General features: G+C 38.5%; 1 long non-coding RNA gene across 5 annotated transcripts; it reads right to left on the reverse strand.

The window, feature by feature from the left end:
• Positions 1 to 3,585: 3,585 nt before the first annotated feature.
• LOC126824608 (uncharacterized) lies at positions 3,586 to 19,537 on the reverse strand. 5 transcript variants are annotated; one of them, XR_007681579.1, is made up of 10 exons: positions 19,403 to 19,537; positions 15,687 to 15,784; positions 14,796 to 14,918; positions 12,440 to 12,536; positions 10,943 to 11,076; positions 10,367 to 10,420; positions 7,513 to 7,595; positions 7,338 to 7,356; positions 5,384 to 5,428; positions 3,586 to 3,775 (listed from the first exon to the last, which is right to left on the reverse strand). It is a non-coding gene; the product is annotated as an uncharacterized LOC126824608 (long non-coding RNA). The 5 variants fall into 5 exon arrangements; XR_007681575.1 differs by having other exon boundaries at positions 10,367 to 10,423; XR_007681578.2 differs by having other exon boundaries at positions 10,367 to 10,423; positions 19,502 to 19,519.
• Positions 19,538 to 21,915: the final 2,378 nt, after the last annotated feature.

Consider the following 21,915-nt stretch of genomic DNA (forward strand, 5'->3'; position numbering starts at 1 on the left):
CGTTCTGTGTGATGTGCGAGATTAGCCAATGCAACTGTCTGTTGCGGCGAGTTCTTGGCGTGAGGTGCATGGAACTGTCGGTATCCCACTAGATACATCAACGCTGGTTAATTAATCATGTCCCAGGGTCAAAAGCCGCTCTATGACCCCTGACGCGACCTCCCACTACAACCGGTCAGATATGCATGTAGTGAAGGCCATCGAAAGTATAAGAAAACGAAACGAAATATAGATCTGTATTTTAATCAGAATGACAGAATACTGCATTAGTATTTTCTTATCGGAATCTTCACAAATCTGTAGTAAACATACTCCTCGCAGTGTTTCGTTTGATTAGAGCTAATCCCACTACTCACTGCTGTAAAGAAAGCAAATTCTTGTTCTAAATTATGACTGGTCAATAGTCCGATTAACAACCAATAGCTAACTGCGTAACAATACCAAACAGATCTCCAAATTGGACCAAATGTGTTTACATAACGTTACGTCATGACTTATGCAAGATTTTATTATGCCCAATTAACCAGTGCATAGCAGAATATTGCAGAAAAACTAATTGTGTGACAAACGAGGCTATCAACACTTTCACCGTTTTTAATACCTAGACCGGGAGCCCAGGGGGTCAACCTAGCTGAAAAGTGTACCAATTTTCTCCTATATGGTATCGATGTATGTATATCTGTTATCATTAGAATGTAAGTCTGCCGGGTTTCTTGTGGTGGGTGTGGTATTCAACGCCCTAAATGCCATGACCCCCAAACTAGGCTAGATTAGCTCAAAAGTGTACCAAATGAAAATCGTACATCTTCAGGTATTACAAAAACACTCTGACAGACATTTCTAGTGGTGGGGTACCCCTGACAGAGCTATGTAATTGCCAGACATTTGTAGTGGTGGAGTATCCCTGACAAGAGTTATCTAATATTATGACCAAAGCTAGGCTAGATTAGCTCAAATCTGTACCACCTAAAACAGCTTTGGAGTTGTTCAGTACCACCACAGGAGTCATGAATGACCACTGACAGACAGTTTGTGCGGTGGGTTACCCCTAACAGACACGCCCCAAAATGCCACGCCCTCAACTAGGCTAACTTCGCAAGCGCTGTTCCCGTGTTTTAGAAAATTAAATTTTTAGCCAGGATGCGTAGAATACTAATACCTAGCACGTATGGAAGAGGCGATAAACTGCAGTTGCAAGAAATTGATTTTTGGGAAAAAAACATTTTATGGGGCTAAAAATGCGTTTTTGAAAAAAAAAATTGTTCCTGCAACCGCAGTTTATCGCCTCTTCAATACGTGCTAGGTATTAGTAATCTACGCATCCTGGAACAGTTTTTAAATTTTTGGACCACGGGAACAGTGCCGGCTAATCTATCCTAGTTGGAGGGCGTGGCATTTTGGGCGTGTCTATTAGGGGTTACCCACCGCACAAACTGTCTGGCAGTGGTCATTCATGATTCCTCTCGTGATACTGAACAACTCCAAAGCTGTTTTAGGTGGTACAGATTTGAGCTAATCTAGCCTAGCTTTGGTCTGGAAATTAGATAACTCTTGTCAGGGATACTCCATCACTACAAATGTCTGGCAATTACATAGCTCTGTCAGGGGTACCCCACCACTAGAAATGTCTGTCAGAGTGTTTTTGTAATACCTGAAGATGTACGGTACATTGCTGTGCGATTTTCATGTGGTATACTATTGAGCTAATCTAGACTAGTTGGGGGGCATGGCATTTTGTGCGTGGAATACCACACCCACCACCAGAAACCCGGCAGACTTACATTCTGATGATACCAGATATACATACATTGATACCATCAAGGAGAAAATTGGTACACTTTTCAGCTAGGTTAACCCCCTGGGCTCCCGCTCTATAAATCACTTTCCAAAGTTTTAGGGAAGGCCCCTGATTAAAAGAAGGGCTGTCATGTTGCTGTGCTTGGGGATAGATTCGATTGAACTGGAAGAATAGACACTCCCTCCAAAGCGCAAGTATCAGAAGCTAATCCAGCAATGGCCAGAGAGGGATTTCTCGGGCCATTGCTTCAGGAATATGGTAGTAAAGGACATGGTATTAACCCTAACGAAACTGTAGACAACTCGGTAAAAGGTATTTCCTGCATACCCCGAAAATTCGGTAGAAAACAAAAACGGATGGCCGTCTAATTTTCAAGACGTTTTCCCCATCCGCTGATTCTAGGACGGAAATTTTTTCGGGCAAATCATCTCTGCCCCACCCAAACGCCTATATATGGTCATCATAGATTGATGTACCCCCCACCCCACACACATTGCCTACAATGACATTCCAGGGTTAGGACTGGAGTTGATTCACATGACCACAACATCCACGATTCCATCTCGGTTTTTGCAGATAAAGTTTCATGGGTTTCCCCCTCGTCAATGATGCAGGACTAGGGGCCCGGCAAAGAAACGTATAATTGTTCGGATATGGCGAAAACCGGGGTCCCGCGTACACGTAAAAGAGCCCTTGGCCGTTAGATGTAACAGTAGGCGGTAGTACCGCTGTCCGGATAAAATATCCCAAATAGCACACTGCATGACGTACAATGCTCTTCATTGGTATGGTTGATGCAGGACGTTAAACCCCATTTCATTTCATTTAGGACTAGGAACATGGTCATACAGTATAATAAACTATCGGGTATAAAATAGTTGACAGAGCTAAATGATCTTGAAACCTCAACACCGCCAGCAGATTACAATGGGCAAGACATGTATGCCGATATCAGCGGCGTGATTGCCTATTTGTGCTCTTCACAGATGAAAGTCGCCGTCGATGGAAGGGACTGGCACCAAACTGCACTCAAGATGACCATCATAATGCGAGAACAAGGCTTGTTACCATCCGTGGAAACCTGACTGGCCAAAGAAACATGAAGTTCTGCAACCTGTGGCAGTGCCATTCATGCAACAGCAACACAGGGTCACCATTTTGCAGCATGTTAATGCCCGATCATATACCGCCAGACCGGTTCGTGATTAATTTTAGTTAACGTGAATCCAATAGTGCACCTCTGGGATCATCTTGATTGGCAAATGAGGCAACGGACACCTCCTCCAGCAACCGACATCAGCTTGAGCAAGCTTTATTGCAAGAATGGCAAAGGATTCCCATTGGCGTTATAAGACGACTGACAACGCCCAAGGGGGACGCATTTTGGCACGTATCGATCGATGCCCACGGCGGCCACACAGGTGTGTCAAATTATCAGACTGCATAAGGACTTATTCGAGGGCTTCTCCTGGACTCGTAATTATTTATCTAGACCCCATTGATCTTTAACCCTGACTTATGGCCCGTAGACTATTGTTAATGTTTTTGGATTTTGTTCCCGACATCAGAAACTTATTCCTCTCAATAAAATATTCATCTTTTTTATGGAACATGTATACCGAGTGTCGGCTTCTTTTTGCAAGATAGTTTATTTACCAGGATGGGGAAGGCAGTTTACAGCAACCACAGGTCAAGTCTGAAGTATTATAATACAATGTTTACCCATGGTTAGGCAATATATATTCACATATATATATTTTTTTTTTTTTATAAGGAAACACCAAACAAAAGAAGTAGAGCACTTTTTACTGCAATATTTCAAAGTTTAACATCAAATTTCACGTATTTAACAATCACTAATCTTAATAGGTTTTCAGTTTCTTGAATGATTAAAAAGGAAATCACGTGGAAAATAAATAAAAACGTCAGACTCAAGTAGGGTCACTTCTTCGCCTTTTTAGTTAATGTTTTCTTGGCCTACAATAGAAAATATAAAACTGAAATTAACTCGTCTAAAATTGTGAATAAGGTGAATTATATGAGACAACCGATTCAGTTCTACCTTTCTGCACCAAACAGGCTAATGTGGCCGTGAGGTCCGTCAGATATTACAAGTCTGGAATGGTTTTTCAAATCTTTAATTACTGGAAACTTATAATTAATAATAACTACATACACTTACAGGACCGCAAATAACCGACTAGTACCTTATGCTATTAAGTCGGATAGACCTAAAAGACTGATAAGAAATAATCCGCGAAAACATCAAACATGCCAGAGCTAAATCTGCCTATTGCAGGTCTTTAGTCCTGAAAATGTTTGATTTATTAATTTGATATTAATTAACTTATCCATACCATAATCAACTCGATGCCATCGTTAGTCTGCGATATTTAGTGGATTTGAATACATTTTGCGATGGGTATTTAACGTAAAAATGGACAATCGAGACTGTTTATTATCTTATCAACGTTAGTAATGACGACCAAAGCTAGCCTAAAATTGAATCAGTAATATCTCGGTTCAGAGTGAAGCAATTTGACTGATATTTTCATCATATTCTGTTTTCATTATGTATTTTTCAAGAACTTTCAGGTCTTTTATTTAATCTTACCTAATGCCCCTTTAAGATATCGAGATATTGTCCATTAGACCAGGGAAGATCGCACGTTTACCAAGAAGTTATTTTTTAATTTAGTTATTTGTGCTTGACTAAATAAATAGGACACTGCTTTCTTTTATATCTAGGTCTTATTCAAATATAGTAGTATAGATAATACAGTCTTCCTTCACATTATCCGTATATATAAAGAGAGAAATGGGGTTTTAACGTCCACTCGACACAAACTAGGTTATTTCGGGACTAACATATGGTTTAATTTTATTTCAATAATTCGCTTGCGCGTAAGGGTCTTTAGCAGTGGGAAACCGGAGGACCCGGAGAAAACCCACGAGGTTGGACAGGCGACCCTACTCCTTGTCATGTACAACTGGGGATTCGAAACCACGCCAGTTGACTCAATGATAGACTTTATGATACAGCGCGCACGTGCTAACCATTCGGCCATCCACCCCCCCACCCCCCCCACCCTCCGTATATATAAAGCGTGGGGCCTTTCTTCGATAGACACTATATTATGTCAAAAGGTATTTTACGTTACCTTAATCACTGTCAAATGATTTAACAGACTTTCAGGATTTCTCAAGTCATGTTACGTACGGGAATCTGTTGGGAAGGGGATTCTATACTGGCATTCATTGTTCTGAAATGAAATGGGGTTTAATGTCCTGACAGCGGCACTACGGTCGACTCTTATGTCAAGGGATCTTTTACGTGCACGCCAATGTGTACACGGGACATCGGTTTTTCGTCCCATCCGAACGACTAGACAGCTGTCCTTGTCAGGCCCTCCCGTCCTGCATCACTGACATGGGGGAACCACGCCGGAAAATCTGGATCAACTTTCTCAGCCAATGCCAGGGATCGAACACCGGAGTTCCAGTCTAGCGAGCCAGCGTCTTACCCACCGTGTACCCCATTCATTGTTCTACCACAGGAACCACAAATATAAACATAATACACACCTTTGGTTTTTCAGTCTTTTTTGCTGCAGCTTTGGATTTTACGTTCTGCAAGAAAAACAAGCCAACAGTGAGGCTGATGTCCCCCGCCGAAATAGCAAAATAATTAGATGACACATATTAATTAATAGAACATTTATTTTTTTCAAAAGTATCGAACAGTTAAACTATAGACTAAGTTTCATCACTGTCTATCAAATAGAATCAAGATTATGAAACTGATAAGCTCTGCTTGGCTTCAGCTCGAAATGTTAATCATTGAACTTAGTCAAGACATTCACCTAATGAACATCTACATCAAGTTTAAACATTCTACCTCAATTAAAAGCAGAGTTATTATGTTCCAAAGTCTTGACCAATCAATTAAATTGCTTATTGCTCCTTAGCCTTAGCAGAAAATTTTCACCATCGAACTTAGTCAAGGTAATGATATAATGAATCTATATTCGGAGTTTCATCTCTCTCAAAGTTATCATGCCCCAAAGCATCAACCAATCAGATTGCTTATCTCTGCTTACCGTAAGCCTACAATGTTCATCATTGAACTCCATCAAGGCATTCACCTAATGAAAGCCTACACCAAGTTTGAACATTCTACATCAATTAGAATGTGAATTATTGTGTTCCAATGTCTCAACCAATCAAATTGCTTATCGCTCTGCTTAGCCTGAGTAGAAAATGCTCAAGATTGAACTTAGTCAAGGTATTGATGTAATGAAACTATACACCAAGTTTCATCAATCTCACTTAATTAGAACTAAAGTTATCGTGTCCCAAAGCATCAACCAATCAAATTGCTTATCTCTGCTTACCCTAAGCGGAAAATGCTCATCTTCGAACTCCATCAAGGCATTGACCTAATCAACACATACACCAAGTTTGAACATTCTAGCTCAATTAGGCAGAGAGTTATCGTGCCCCAAAGTATCAACCAATCAAATTGCTTATCTCTGCTTACCCTAAGCGGAAAATGCTCATCTTCGAACTCCATCAAGGCATTGACCTAATAAACACATACACCAAGTTTGAACATTCTAGCTCAATTAAAAGTTATCGTGTCCCAAAGCATCAACCAATCAAATTGCTTATCTCTGCTTACCCTAAGCGGAAAATGCTCATCTTCGAACTCCATCAAGGCATTGACCTAATCAACACATACACCAAGTTTGAACATTCTAGCCCAATTAGGAAGAGAGTTATCGTGTCCCAAAGCATCAACCAATCAAATTGCTTATCTCTGCTTACCCTAAGCAGAAAATGCTCATCTTCGAACTCCATCAAGGCATTGACCTAATAAACACATACACCAAGTTTGAACATTCTAGCTCAATTAGGAAGAGAGTTATTGTGTCCCAAAAAGTGTGACGGACAGACAGACGGACAGACAGACGGGACAGACAGACGGACAGACAGACAGACAGACAGACAGACAGACGGACGAACCCATTTTAATAGTCCCCTGCTTTCTTCGAAAGGCGGGGGACAAAAATGCGTCTTCGCATAAAATATTCTCATTACAATAGTTAATGGACAGAGGATACACTCGCACGTTTAGGGAAATTTTACGAAATCGAACTGCCTTGGGCTTTTTATTATTGGAATAGTTTTTGGGCCAGGTTTGATTAATATAAAAATTGCTTTTCGTTGTTTTTTTGATTAAAATTGTATTTAACTGTAGTTTTGGCATGGTGGAGCTCAAGTGTAAAAATAGGCCCTTTACATAAGTACCAGAACAAACCGATCAAAAGCCTATCTGAATTAACACTTAGGACAAGTCAGTGGTATATTCGGGCAGACCGGTATCATCAAATTGTATTTACCATTTTATTGGGTTTGAAGTTCTTTCAAAGAGTATACCCGACATAGATCAGAATATCCGCGATATTTGTCCGCGACAAGAAAGCTCTACCCAACTTAACGGTATCAAATGACTTTTGTAAATAGAAATCAGACTTACCTTTTTCTTAGGTTTTTTCCTAGAATTAAAAAATACAAATGCATAAATTAGTTCGAAAAAAAAAGAAAACATGAACGAACGTATACAATATATTGTATAATCACTTATTATATAGATGGCAAAAAAAACACCCATATGCTTTTTAAAATGCTTGTAAGCAAATCGAGGAACTCACTTTTCTGGAGTTGGATCATCTTCATCGTCGTCATCCATTTCTTCCTCGTCGTCATCATCTTCCTCCTCCTCGTCATCGTCGTCCTAGGTGAAAAGGAAAAATGCTAACTATCGGACCATTGTATTACAAATCAATACAGACAACCAAGTTTTAAAATAAACTAATCCGACTTCTAAATGTAAACCGACATATTGTTACATAAAGGCTATGCTATGAGCATATTTGGGAGCCACGGTGGCTAGTTGGTTAAGGCGCTGGCTCGCTAGCCTGACGGTCGGGTGTTCGATCCCTGCATTGGCCGAGAAAGTTCGAGATTTTCCGACGTGGTTTCCCTTGTCAGTGGTGCAGAACGGAGGGCCTGACAAGGACAGCTGTCTAGTCCTGATAATACGAAAAACCGAGGTCCCGTGTATACATTGGAATGCACGTAAAAGATCCCTTGGCAGTTGGAATTCGATGAAGAGTAAGCGATAGTGCCGCTGCGCGGGCAAAATTTCCTTCATAGCACACAGTATGGCGTATGCCCGTCTTCATTAGCCCAGTTCGGAGCAGAACAGTAGGACGTTAAACCCCATTTCATTTCATTTCATGAGCATATTAAACCCATCAGCCATTGGAAATGAAATGGGGGATGGGGATGGGGTACTCTTCGTCCTCAATTGGGACTAAGAGGTACATATGCGATGCAGTTGCTATGAGGAATTTTAGGTGCACGCGAACTTGCACACAGGGGCCTCTTTTTTTTTTCTATCGTCCTGCACAACTGGCAAGGGGATTCGTAAAAATCTCGAGGATCGAACCCTGGACCACATGGTTAGTGTGCCAGCGAACCAAGTCACTGGCGCCTCCAGTTACTTTAGTAAAATGCCGATTGTTATCTTCCCCAGGGCCCGGTTCCCGTGTAAGGCTTATTAAGAATTTTTTAGGAATGTTATGACGTGATCCAAGATTTCATATCACAACTTTACTGCTATTGTGAATAAGATTATATTTAGCTAGGATTAAGTATATTTAGCTAGGATTAAGTATATTTAGCTAGGATTAAGTATAACTAAGCATGTCTTAAAAGCTTAGTCCATGGTCGTTTGAGTTAAACATTCATTACATCTTAAGTAGGAAGTCACACACAAGACAATGCTCAGACTTCTGATTAGCCGAGAATCGTCCTTGGTAGCCAATGAAAATACAAAGATTAAGAATGCTCAAAAGTGTTAAAAAGGGTATAAAATAATGCCCGGGATGAATGAACGTTTCAGATATTTGTATTAAGTGCTAAACGTCATGCGCTCAATACACGCAAGTTGTCAACCCCCACTTTGCTAGCAAAGGTTTTGAAGTCCTAAGACGGATATGTCAAACAATAGCATTTTTATAATTTATTCAAATTTCGTTATTGATTTATGAAAGGCGGTTTACGTAAATACATTAAAGATGTACATTATGGGAGATTACATAAAGAGCTGGCAGTTCTCGCTATAATAGTTAACCAGCGGCTGCCAGGCAGAATACGCCCACATTTTCGAGAGATGGATAGAGAACAAGCTAAAAATAAAGTGATTTTTCCTACAATCAACGGCCATAATTCAGGAAATTACAATTCGATATGCGCAAATATCGAAAGGAACTGAAATCTTTGGGTTATAAACTTACATTTCAAGTTTCAACAAAATCGGATAAAAATTGTGACTTTTATAGGGTCCACATCCTTGATATACCATATTTTTACGCTATTTGAGAACGAACGGCGGCCGTTTTGTCTGTCAATTTTGGGCCGATTTTCACGAAATTCGAACTCAGTCGTCCTTATGGTGTAACAGTGATATAATTATACGTTTTTTTAAATCGGATAAAAATTATGACCTCTATAGGGTCCATAAGCTAAAAACACGATTTTTCGTACAATCTGGGGCCATAATTCAGGAAGTTACAGTCCGATATGCGCAAATATCGAAAGGAACCGAGATCTTTGGGTTATGAACTTACATTTCTAGTTTCAACAAAATTGGATAAAAATTGTGACCTCTATAGGGTCCACAACCTTGATATACCATATTTTTATGCTATTTGAGAATGAACGGCGGCCATTTTGTCTGTCAATTTTGGGCCGATTTTCACGAAATTCGAACTCACTCGTCCTTATGGTGTAACAGTGATATAATAATACGTTTTTTTATATCGGATAAAAATTTTGACCTCTATAGGGTCCACAAGGAACCGAGATCTTTGGGTTATAAACTTACATTTCAAGTTTCAACAAAATCGGATAAAAATTGTGACCTCTATAGGGTCCACAAGCCAAAAACGTGATTTTTCGTACAAACAGGGGCCATTATCCATGAAGTTTCGATCCGATACATGCCAATATCGAAAGCAGTCGAGATCTTTTGGAGATACACCTATATTTCAAGTTTCGTTAAAATCGGATAAGAATTGTGACCTGTAGAGTGTCCACAAACAAATTGTGGCCGGACGGACAGGGGCGACGGCATAATACGTCCACATGAAAATGTGGGCGTATAAAAACTAGATAATGTAAAGGGAATTTGCTGATAATTTTAGTCAAATTGATTCACTCTGAGCAGCAGATTGGATTCTAATTCAGTAAACATCGCAGGCTAGCGACGACATCAAGAGTTGATTATGGTCTTATGTTAATGTTTAATTGATTTATATAACATTTCAGGCCTAAAGAAAGACCTGCAATGGGCAGATTTAGCTCTTGCATAACGTGTGTTTAAGAAAACAAATGCACCGAGAGACGGCACTGAAGAAATCAACTATATCAGTTAGTGCACATAGAGGGTCAATGAATCTAACAAGTGTGGGGCAAAATATTAACAAGCTTGTACCATACCTCCTCACTGTCTTCATCTGAAGCTCCATCGGCACTCGCTTCCATCTTACTTCTCTGCTGACAAAATAAAACCAGGTTATGTGTATTAAATATCGGGCATCTAAATATGCACTTCAAGAAACAATTGGAATACGGTTCGCGCACAATATGTTATATTAGGGTAGATGACGGAGTTGACAGGGGATCTAAAGGCGAAAACCCAGGGTAGAATAAACACCAATTACACTGCCCTGTGACTCTTGGGCTTAGATGCAACAACAGTGTTGATTGAAATGAGGTTTAACGTCCTACTTTTCTGCACTGATTGGACTAATAAAGACGGCCATATGTGATGTAGGGCAAATTTTGCCAGGGCATCAGCACTACGACCTATTATTTCGAATTCCAACTGTCCCATCCGAACGCCTAGACACTCATTGTCAGGATCTCCGTCCAGCACCACTAGCCAAGGGGTAAAATCGCAGGGAAATTTCGAGGGACTGAAAGCGAACTAGGGACTTTCTGGTTAATGAGCCAGCGTCTTACTGAGCCACCACTGTACCCTTTGCAAAAACAGTTTCGTGAACTCAAATCTACCTTAGCTTTACTAGCTCCAGACTGAGCCCCTCCTTTTCTTTTGGCCTTCAATATGGGTTTCTCCGGCGTTTCTTCGTCTTCTTCCTCCGTGAAACCTTCCTCATCCATGGTTTGATTACCTTCATCAGGAAATTCTAAATAAAACGTTATAAACAAAATAATGAAACTGACATACATACCAATAGTTAAATGAAGTCTGCGATATCACCCTCGATGGAAGCGGACGTCAAGCCCCACGAATGCACTAAATCTAGAACTGGTCTTGCTTTCTACTAAGATTTGGGTCCCAGAAAATTCTGCACAACGGATGATATACTAATAGTATTTATTTATATCAGATCCAAAATGCAGCATCACAGCTATTGTTATTGCACGATGTTGTGCCAGAGCAGCACAAAGTTGCAGACTGCTGAAGTAGACTGTATGGTTTTACATGGTTGAAGGCAGGCGTCGGCTCCACGTAATTAACGTTTCCTTTGTTGGATATTTCCTTGCTGCCGATTCCATCCAAGGATCTACGGGGCTGAGCTATATGTAACTTATACCAAGCTCTTTTTCGTTAACTAAGTTAACCAACTTTAACTCCACTGTCTCGGAAATGAAATGGAGTTTAACGTCCTAGACAGCTCTCCTTGTCAGGCCCTCCGTCCTGCATCACTGACAAGGGGCAAACCACACCGGAAAATCTGGATGAACTTTCTCGGCCAATGCAGGGATCGAACACCCGACCTCCAGGCTAGCGAGCCAGCGTCTTAGCCACCGTCACCCCCCCACACACACAGTCTCGGTATTATAACTATTATATACAATATCATATGTGAATAGTAGGCAAATATATACAGAATATGCAACAAAGATAAGAATCAAATACAATATTTTGTTTATTTCTTATTATTTTTTCTTTACACCTGCATCAGCGATCACTCTTGTTCACTAATACTCCCACACAAACACACTTCTCTTTATATTATTTATCTATAGCTCAGGTTAATTGGTTTCCCATTACTAGTGTTAATACATTGATCTTTATAAACAGGATTCCCCTCTTTTTAATCCCTGTAGAGTTTCCGTTGTGTAGGTTTTAGTTGTAAATGGCCCCCTAATCAAAGGTGTTAAGATTTAATTGTATTTCATTCTTATCTTTGTTGCATATTCTGTATATATTTGCCTACTTTTCACATACCTGTATCATTTGCTTGATCAAGACGAGGGTATTCTCGTCGAAACGTCGCTTAGTATAAACTCAGTAATTGTGTATCCATAAAATTGTACCTTGTGTTTTCACATTAAAATATGTTCAATTACTAAATGCCAATCAAAGATTATATACTTTTAATCTGACCACCAAAATTTCTCTTTGGATTATATATTTAGGCATAACCATAAGCCAGGGCTGTGGCTGTTTCAATTAGATCAAGTTTTGTGATTACCTAATGCTAGGAAATCCCCGAGTATTAATTACTTCTGGTTCATGCCTCCCGTCCTCGGTTAACTTACCTACTAACTGGACAGCTGATATATAGATAGGACCAGATCCGTCTACTAATGTAAACGTAACTGGAAATTTATCAGTAAAAGAAACATCTAAATAACACTGAAAATATATCAAAGTTATCAACGGCTATATTTTCTCGTCAATAAGTTTGTGAAGCCTAACATTCTAGTGCAAGTTGAAAGACTTCCAGTAAGGATTCGAGCATAATACAAGTTCCTGCTGCATAGGGCATTTTTGACAATTGATGATGCTAGTGTAATAAGTTAGACAAGTGCCATTGTTTTTAAATAAGATTTGATGGTTTACAAATATATCCATTTTAGCAGTTTCTCTTAGGATGTTCATTTTTATTTTATTATATTTATCACAGTATGTTAGTTTTAGTTTTCTGGTTTAAAAATATGCAAAAATACTATTTTTGGCAAATTGTGTGAAATGGTACTTGTCCACCTTATTACACTAGCATCCTCAATTATCACAGAACCTTTTAACCATAACAATTATCACAGGCTTAAATGATTTTCCCCCCCCGAGTGTAAAATACAAGACTCGATCAGAAACCTCTTGACATAGGGTCAATTCAAGCCTAGGGTTAAGACTGTGTTTAAGTGGTGTATTCCTGGTGTAAATTTGAATTCCTTAACCAAAGCTTCAATTTAACACAAATGTTTACACCAGTGTATTTTTAAAACTTCAACTTTCAATTTTGTCTACTGTCCTATAAACATTCAATTTGTTTCTGATTACTATCATACATAGAGACAATTATGTGTACGCTTGATACATAAAGCTAAGCAAGATATAGTCTAATCAACTCGACCACTTCTTTTGGTGAATTTGCTTTTGGGTATAAATCACTGCAAAAATGGGATTTGAACATCGGAAAGGAATTATAACGCATTATTTTATATAAACTAAATTTGAAAGCCTTAAAAAATATTTCAATTTTTGGTATCAGTCAAAACCAGTGTGGTAACAAATATATAACTTGGAACTGAAGAATTATTTAACCCTTGGGGTTAGTGTTTGGATTAATTTTTAATTTGTTTTTTTACAAGATATTTTTCATCAAGCTATTATCAATGAAGTTTAATTTAGACAGAAAAAATATTCCACGACGTCTGATTATTTTTTTCATGAAGATTTTTCGTAAATTTAAAAATTGGGATTGAAAATATATGTATATTCAAAGTGAAGAGCTCTGGTAGAAATTAGTGTTTGGGTAACACAGATGAGACTAGTGTTCACATGGTCTAATTATATCGAATTTTAACACAACCTCCATTACTACAGACTTTAACTGGGGTGATTTCTTGATGATTTTCATACCAATGCAATGACTGCATTCTCATTCAGTAGTGGATTCGACAGTAACAGTGTATAGAAAACGATTGACTCGGACTCGGTGACCCTTTCCCTTGGCCAGAGGGGCCCTTTTGTCTGCATTTAGGGCCCTCTCTAGGGTACATTTTCATTTTTCTCATCGGTTTTAGCATTTTTCTCCGGTTTTATTTTTTCATCTTTGAATTTTTTTTGCAAGGAGGCTGGCGCCTCCAGCGCCTCAGCTATAAAACGCTTTTGGTTTAAAGTTGACTTAGCACAGGTAAGACCAGTGCCTCACTGGGCAAATTCATGGTGTTAAAACACGGAACATGAAGTGACCCATTATATAAGAATTATAATCTGAGAAATTTCAAATCATAATGTGTTGTCCCGGAACAAAGTTCATAAATGTAGCTTTAACACTAATGAGATGCCACTTCAATTACCCCCCGCCCTTTACTTCAAACGGCGCTAAACACTGTTACCACTTACCATACGGCTTTCTTGAATTATTGATTTTATTATGTACACTGGTTTTATGATTAGTAGCATGACACCCGGCTTCGCCTGGAGGACCAAATTCGACGGGGTCCATGCTGCTAAATCTGATACATGTGGGGGCGGAGAGCGGCGACGAAGTGTGATTCGCCCGGGCCCAATTCCCACGGCACCCAAATTAGATGGTCTAAAACATTCAAGGGGCTATGCTGGTTCATTTGATACCACAATAATAACTTTGATGTAAATGGCGTTCCGTGTCCTGATGTATACCCATGAAATACCAGCCTTAAATTCAATGGCTAATATCTCGGTTCAGAGTGCAGCAATCTGAAATTTTAAGTATATTTTGTTTTCATTATTTTTTTTAACTATTATAGCGAGAACTGTCAGCTCTTTATCTAATCTTACCTGACGCCCCTTTAATGTGTTTTTCAATCGCTAAATGCTACTATATACAAACCTATCAAATTAGTAAAGTATCATGATAACTAATATTTCAACGGATCGGAGGATTGATCTATATATCTAACTTACCATACTGCTTTCTCCTCTAGTTAATGATATAAAGGGTTGTTTTATTTCTTCATTATCGTAGTTTTTAGTTTGAACTTGAACAATATTTACTTCGTCTTTCACGGCTTGTGCGCCAAGTACAGCCTGTAAGGTTGAATTTTAATTAATTTTGTGCCTTTTCAAAACTAAAGGAGTAGGCTAGGATAAGGTTTTGGTAAAAACGGCTTTAAGCATTTATGTAAGAAAAAAAAACTATCCAAATTTCAACTATATTTGCAATTTTGATCACCATATATGGATTTTGGTCTAGTACTAAGTGTTATATAACCACTTTTCAGATCCTTAAATTACCCAAACGAAATTCTGAATAGCTATAATATCCAGAACGGGCCCACAACACATTAGGATGACCTATACCAACATGCTAGATTTATGTATTTTGAAGCATTTCCATAAAGTTATAAAGTACCTTTGGCAGTTATAAATTAACGAAGTAGAGTAAATAATTACATTAGTCCAGGGCAGCGTATGTATCATTTTCCTCCGACAATATTTCAAAGCACTTATTTACAATTCCACTTTTTTTTTCATATCCTGAATGAAGATGACATACGCCATCGATCAACGGCTTTTCCATCAGCTCTTAAGAAATTTTATCTCCCATGAAGGGTTCTTTTGTAGAGAGAAAAATGGGGTTTAACGCCCACTCTACACAAACTAGGTCATTCCGGGACTAACATATGGTTCAATTTTATTTCATTAATTCGTTTGGGCGTAGGGGTCTTTAGCAGTGGGAGGAAACCGGAAGACCCGGAGAAAACCCACGAGGCTGGAGTTCTTTAGAGGGCCAGGTCCATACTGATCCACTTCCGGGTGGTGTGATTTTTATAATCGTCCACAATGTATACATACATGTTTGATGAATAAAGTATGCTGCATAAAATCTGTATCTTCATCTTCCTCTTGAATTGACCACGTTACAGATTGTCGTTCTTTACTCAATTCACATCCTTCAAAAACATAACTTAATTCATTTGATAGTGTACCTAATTTCAAAGTTGCTAGGAGAATATCATACAAAAAATATCAAATTTTTAAACAAGACGATTAAAGAAACAAAATTCGAGACACCATTTCATATACAAATGCAAAAAGACGAGTATGATATTTTATTTATGAACCAATTTCAATGGAGAAAAAAAATTTTGTCTCGTTCAGTGGATTTATATTAATTAGTGCCTAGCAGCAATGTATATGTGGTTAAGTGTGACTGATCGTATAACCAGGGAGGTTTTGAGCAATGGTCCGATATGGCACCTATCGGTTTAACCGATATCAGATATTGACCGCGAAATATATCGGCCGATACAGATACCGATACTGGTGGACATAAATATAAAACTATTATACATTAAAATGTCCAGATAATCTATGTAGATATTTGTCATTGTTAGTCGGGAAACGCATGGTACTATTTTACCACGGGAATCAAACACGAACGTGGTGTTTTTGAAGTAATAATTGGGTCACGCTTCCTATGCAAAGATACACACCATATATTATGAACTTAATTATTTGCTGTATCATTAATAAAGTCGAGATTATCATATTTTAAGTGTTGATTACGATATAATTCCATACAGTGATCGGCACGGACGGCACCTGCATGTCTATAAAAGTTCATGCGGTAATGAATGATACATCAAAGCGACAGCTTCCTGACCTGTCTGTCAAAAGTGGCAATCACGTGACATTCTCCCGCCATTTCTAAATCTAAAATAAAACATCTAATATGGGAACTTATTTGTTGGTAATATTAGTTAATAAAGTATGATCTATATTATCAGTTATTTGTTGATACAAATTATGTAAAAATTTCAAGTAGCCTAGCATAATGCAAATCACTAAATTATCTCTAAATTTTATCAGCATCTAGAAGCCGGACTGTCCCGACAGTAATCACGTGACATCATAGGGATATCCCCCCCCCCACTTTCATCCTTCATTCACGCGTAAACCATGTGTGATATTTTCCCGCCTTTTCCAAAAGTTTTACCCAATCCCATTCAGACAACCTGAATAAAAATATTGTTTAAAAAAAAATATATCAGCACGCATTAAAAACAGGTCAAGTTTTATCGGGTGGACTGTCGTACGTTAATGTCTGTCTGCACGTGCGCAGAAATGTTATTCTCAAAAACAGCATTGAGAGACCCGAACTCTCAGTGTGTGAATAAGAATTTTAAAGATGAGTTCCCGCGTACAAACTGGGTGATTTAATGGTATATATGGACTAAAAACATATTTTAAACTAATTAATTTGTCATAACTTTGCTTCAAATCCTTCTCAAACATTGTAATTGCTAAGGAATGTCCTGCTATAAAAATTCGATCAAACCAGGTCATGTTTACGTCACGTGACTTACCTCTCTTGGAAGTCAGAGGAGAATTCATTGCATACATAAGACGATGCTGTCTTTAATCGCTTACTATTTATTACAAATATCGAATCCTAATTAAATTCTCGGATTATCCACTACCCGCGTCTTTTTCCGTCATTTTTATCTCAGAAAGTGTTGAACGTCTAACTCTTCGTAAAGTTTATCAACTTGTACATCAAGCGCTCAATGTTCGCGTGTGACCTTTGACATCACGCGTGCAGAAATTCCAAATCATCGGGCTGTTGATTAGGGGAATCCTTACATTTTTGTCCTGTATACGCTCCATGAGTGTTATTCAGGGAATCTAGTAAGATTGGATATCTCTACTTTCCATATATACCAAAATTACCATACTTTTATTGGAAATTACCACCCGATAAATACTTTTCTGGGAACCCATCTTTAAAAAAAACAACGGCGACAGGTAAGGATTTTGACTGTTTATTCTTTCCTATCAGGTTCTTATATTAGCATCGCGCACGGCAACCGAAACATGAAACTTATTTCGGTTGCCGTGCGCGTGGCAATTTGGATAAAGGACATCGGTAAGTATTTTGTACTGTTTATATATTCCCTTTTTACGGCCCGTATGAGAGTCGTGTGTTACCAGTACGTCTAAATAGCAACTTTTATTTCGGTTGCCGTGCTCGTGGCTTCTTGGACATACCCTGTGTCAAGCAAAATAATGATTTGTTTACAACTCGGATAATATTTTAAAGGTATTTACCGAGTCGTTTTGAACAGATATCGTCAACTCCAGTATTGGCAAAATGGCCGTGTATCGGCCGATGCCGATTTCTCCCCATAGGCCACTTATCGGCTAATTACCGATGTTGAAACCGATTACCGGACCATCACTAGGTTCTGTCCTGTGGTGTTTGGATTTTAAAAGGGACCATCCCCAATTTAACAGTCTTAGAAATATAGAGGAATGGGGTATTTACCTTGTCTCAGAATTTCAGCTCAAAATATCGAGTCGTTTAAACATGAAGTCTAAACCGCTTATCCGGACACGTAACCCTTTTAAAATTTAGGGTCTATTTTTTTTGGTTGGGTGACCTGATAATCTATTGCCGTTCCGTAGAGCTCTGTACAGTGCATGCCCCTCGTGCTGTACTTGAATGAAGACTGACGGGTTTAAGTTAATTGAGTTAGTTGCTCGACCCTAATGTAGAGGATTTTAGGGGCTTTTAACACAAAATTAAACAGTTTTATTTTCCAAAATATATAATCGAGATACTGACTGGGTCGAGGGGAATTCCCTTTGGTTCATTCATAGTGCAGATGTATTATGGATACCATCCTTCAAAATGAAATGGGGTTTAACGTCCAGTTCTGCTCCGATTGGGCTAATGCAAACGGGAATACGCCATACATGTGCTATGCTGGGAATTTTGCCCGGACAGCGCCGCTACGGCCCACTCTTTTGCAAAGGGATCTTTGAAGTAACGCCAATGTGTGTACACGGGACTTCGGTTTTTAGTCCCATCAAACGACTAGACAACTCCGTCCTGCACCACTGACAATGGGGAAACCACACCGGAAAATTTCGATAACTTTCTCGGCAAACATCGTGACTAACCCGGGAGGATGTCATGCTTGGGAGTCGCGTGTATAATTCCCGATTACGTTTTGTTTGTTTAGTTAGTCCTACGACTATTGATGGGTACACGCATGTCATGAATTAAATACAAGTTCCAAAAACACTAAGTAAAAGTCTTGTTATAAATGATCAAAGTTATATTCGCGTTTTACTGCAATCGGAGCGTTCTGAAACATGCGATTTCTGTTTTGCTGGTAGCCTAAAAAGAAATTACAATGTATAAATATTTTTTTTTGTGTGCGTTTTAGTTTTTGGCCTGGAGACAATTAAGTACAATTGCAATGCCACGGGTCTCAAAAATCACTATAAAAATAAAACGAAACTGGGAAGGATTTATGTGGCATTAAAAGCTGTAAGTAGCTATCTCATGTATGATCCAAATTCCTGCCAAAGACATAATTATTTTGTTCTGTGCAACTTTTTGCGACTGACCTGTTAAATACAAAAATGTAGCGAACACGTTTGAAAAGTTTGATATGTGAAAGGAGAGAAGACGTGTAGACCTATAGTAAAAACCAATAGCAATGTTGATTCTAATGCCCTACATTGTATATTCATTCATGAGCAGTCACCATTTAGCCTACCCCAGAAATATTCCCCCGAAGGGTGATCTTGTAAAACTGTACTTTCTACCGACATAACGCTGCCTCCTGTGTCAGCTTCAATGTACATAGAAAAACTACCTCACTTCCGTGAACAGAACAGCACGTGGACACTGGTGACGTAATAGTGCGCGATTTCATTTCTGCTAGGCACGTGCATGCTTTCTCCGTGTAAGATAATTATGTGTTGCGGTCGCTGATTGGATTAATATTATTATTTTGAACTCAAAATTAATAAAGTAAAAGATTATCGATTATAATAATCAGATCAATCTATATGAATTTTGCAACCCCAAAAAATGAATTCGTTATAGTTGAAACTGTTGGTCTCTGCTGCCAACATCGATTGTAGGGTTTTATTTTTAAAATCTTAAAATGCATTTAACTTAGTTTTATTAACTACTTTTTAACATTTATTAAGTATCGGTTTATACATAAGATTGGTGATTTAAAATGTATGACATAATAATATAGCTTTAAATGGGTTGGGAATTACGGTCTTTTTTTTAAAGTTTTAACTATAGCTCTTAAAAAAAAAATGAGTTTTGTATGGGAAACCCCCTAAAATGATTATAACTGCTTAAAATAACTGCAGGCCTAATCTCGACAGGTGGGTTTTTTTTTTCTGTTTTGGTTGTTTTTTTTTTATTTCCCTTTTTTTTTTTAGGGCGGTGTGAAAACTAAAAACATAAATTTTAAAAGTTTTGTATGGGAATTCCCCAATCTAATCCTGTTCAATTAAAGCAGTTGCATGATCAGCAAGACCGCCCTGGGTTGGCGCGCTAAAGGTCACATGATTAGTCACATGACTAAATCGGCGAAAGAATACGTTTTAATGATATTTTATATGTTTGCTGTTATGAGAAATAGATTAAACAAAATAAACTAAAAACTACCGTTTTCTCAATTCTTATCACTAATGTGGCTATTTAAAAGAAATAGCAAACCAAATTGCGGACAAAACGTTGAAACAACTTTTAACGGTGAAGTGCCGGAATTCAACGGCTGAAATGTAAACACGAATTAATGGGCGATTACCCTTGTGGTTGTCTTTGCCGTTAATTAGCTTAATTAATCGATCTGTCAGGTGTTTATTTGTTGTTAGATACCATTATCTGTACTATGTATAGCGGTCTGTATTCGACATGTTTGTCTGTTATTGAAAACATCGCAATAAGATGCAGGATTTGTTATATTTACCCGTGCAAAATGTTCTTTTCAACGGTAGGTTGGCTACTTTCGGTTTATTGACAATATTATTTGCTACCGGTACTTTAATTTTCATATATCTTACAGTATTATCACGAAAGTTGTCGAACGATATTAAACCTGTGCACAAATGGGTTCTATTTAAACTATGTCTAATATAAGTAATTGGGATCAGTGATGTACGTATGTATTCTAGGTTTTCCAAAAGAGAGGGATGGCGGTACACAATTTTGAACTGACTTATTTAATTGATCTATCATATATTTGTTGGTGAAAAACGTTATTTTTTTTTTATTTTATTTATTTTTTTTTTTGACAGTTACCCCCCCCCCCCCACCAGCATTAAAAAAAATTTATTTATGACATCAGACTGGAAACCGTATTATAATTAATTTAAATGTCAATTCTGATCATATTTAATTTATGCTGTTAAATACCTATCCTAAGACTTTAGTTACCAAGTAATTGTAATCACATTAGAAATTCCTTGGGGGGATTGGAATGTCTTCTCTATATTTTATGTGGCTCAGTGGGTGAGATGTTGTCTTGCTAGCCTTGGAGGTCCTGTGTTCGAGCTTGAAAGTACATCTGGATTTTCTGGCATGGTTCCTCCTTCAATGATGTAGGAAGGAGGGCTGGGCAAAGGACAGCGTATTGTCATTCAGATGAGGAAAAACACAAGGTCCCATCTATACACATTGGCATGCACGTAAAAGAAGGGGGGATTTGGATGGCTGAATGGTTAGCGTGCACAAGCTGTATCATAAAGTCTGTCATTGAGACGACTGGCGTGGTTTCAAATCCCCGGTTGTACGTGACAAGGAGTAGGGTTGCCTGTCCAACCTCGTGGGTTTTCTCCGGGTCCTCCGGTTTCCTCCCACTGCTAAAGACCCCTATGCACAAGCGAATTATTGAAATAAAATTAAACCATATGTTAGTCCCGAAATGACCTAGTTTGTGTCGAGTGGACGTTAAACCCCATTTCTCTCTCTCTCTCTCTCACGTAAAAGAACCCTTAACAGTTGTAATTCAGGATAAAAGTAGGCTGTAGCACCACTGTCCGGGCAAAATTTCCCTCATAGTACACTGCATGGTACATGCCCATCTTCATTAGCCCAGTGGGAGCAGAACAGTACGAAGTTAAACCCCATTTCATTTCTTTATATTATTTACATATATATGTGGATTTTTAAATTTGATGTGGGCTTTATCAATGTACTTGAGATGTCCACCGAATTAAGTTGTCAAATACCCTTTCCCACATCCACTCTCGACACCACTCTACT

The sequence above is a fragment of the Patella vulgata genome, chromosome 6, assembly GCF_932274485.2.
Source record: "Patella vulgata chromosome 6, xgPatVulg1.2, whole genome shotgun sequence".
Classification (NCBI taxonomy): domain Eukaryota; kingdom Metazoa; phylum Mollusca; class Gastropoda; family Patellidae; genus Patella; species Patella vulgata.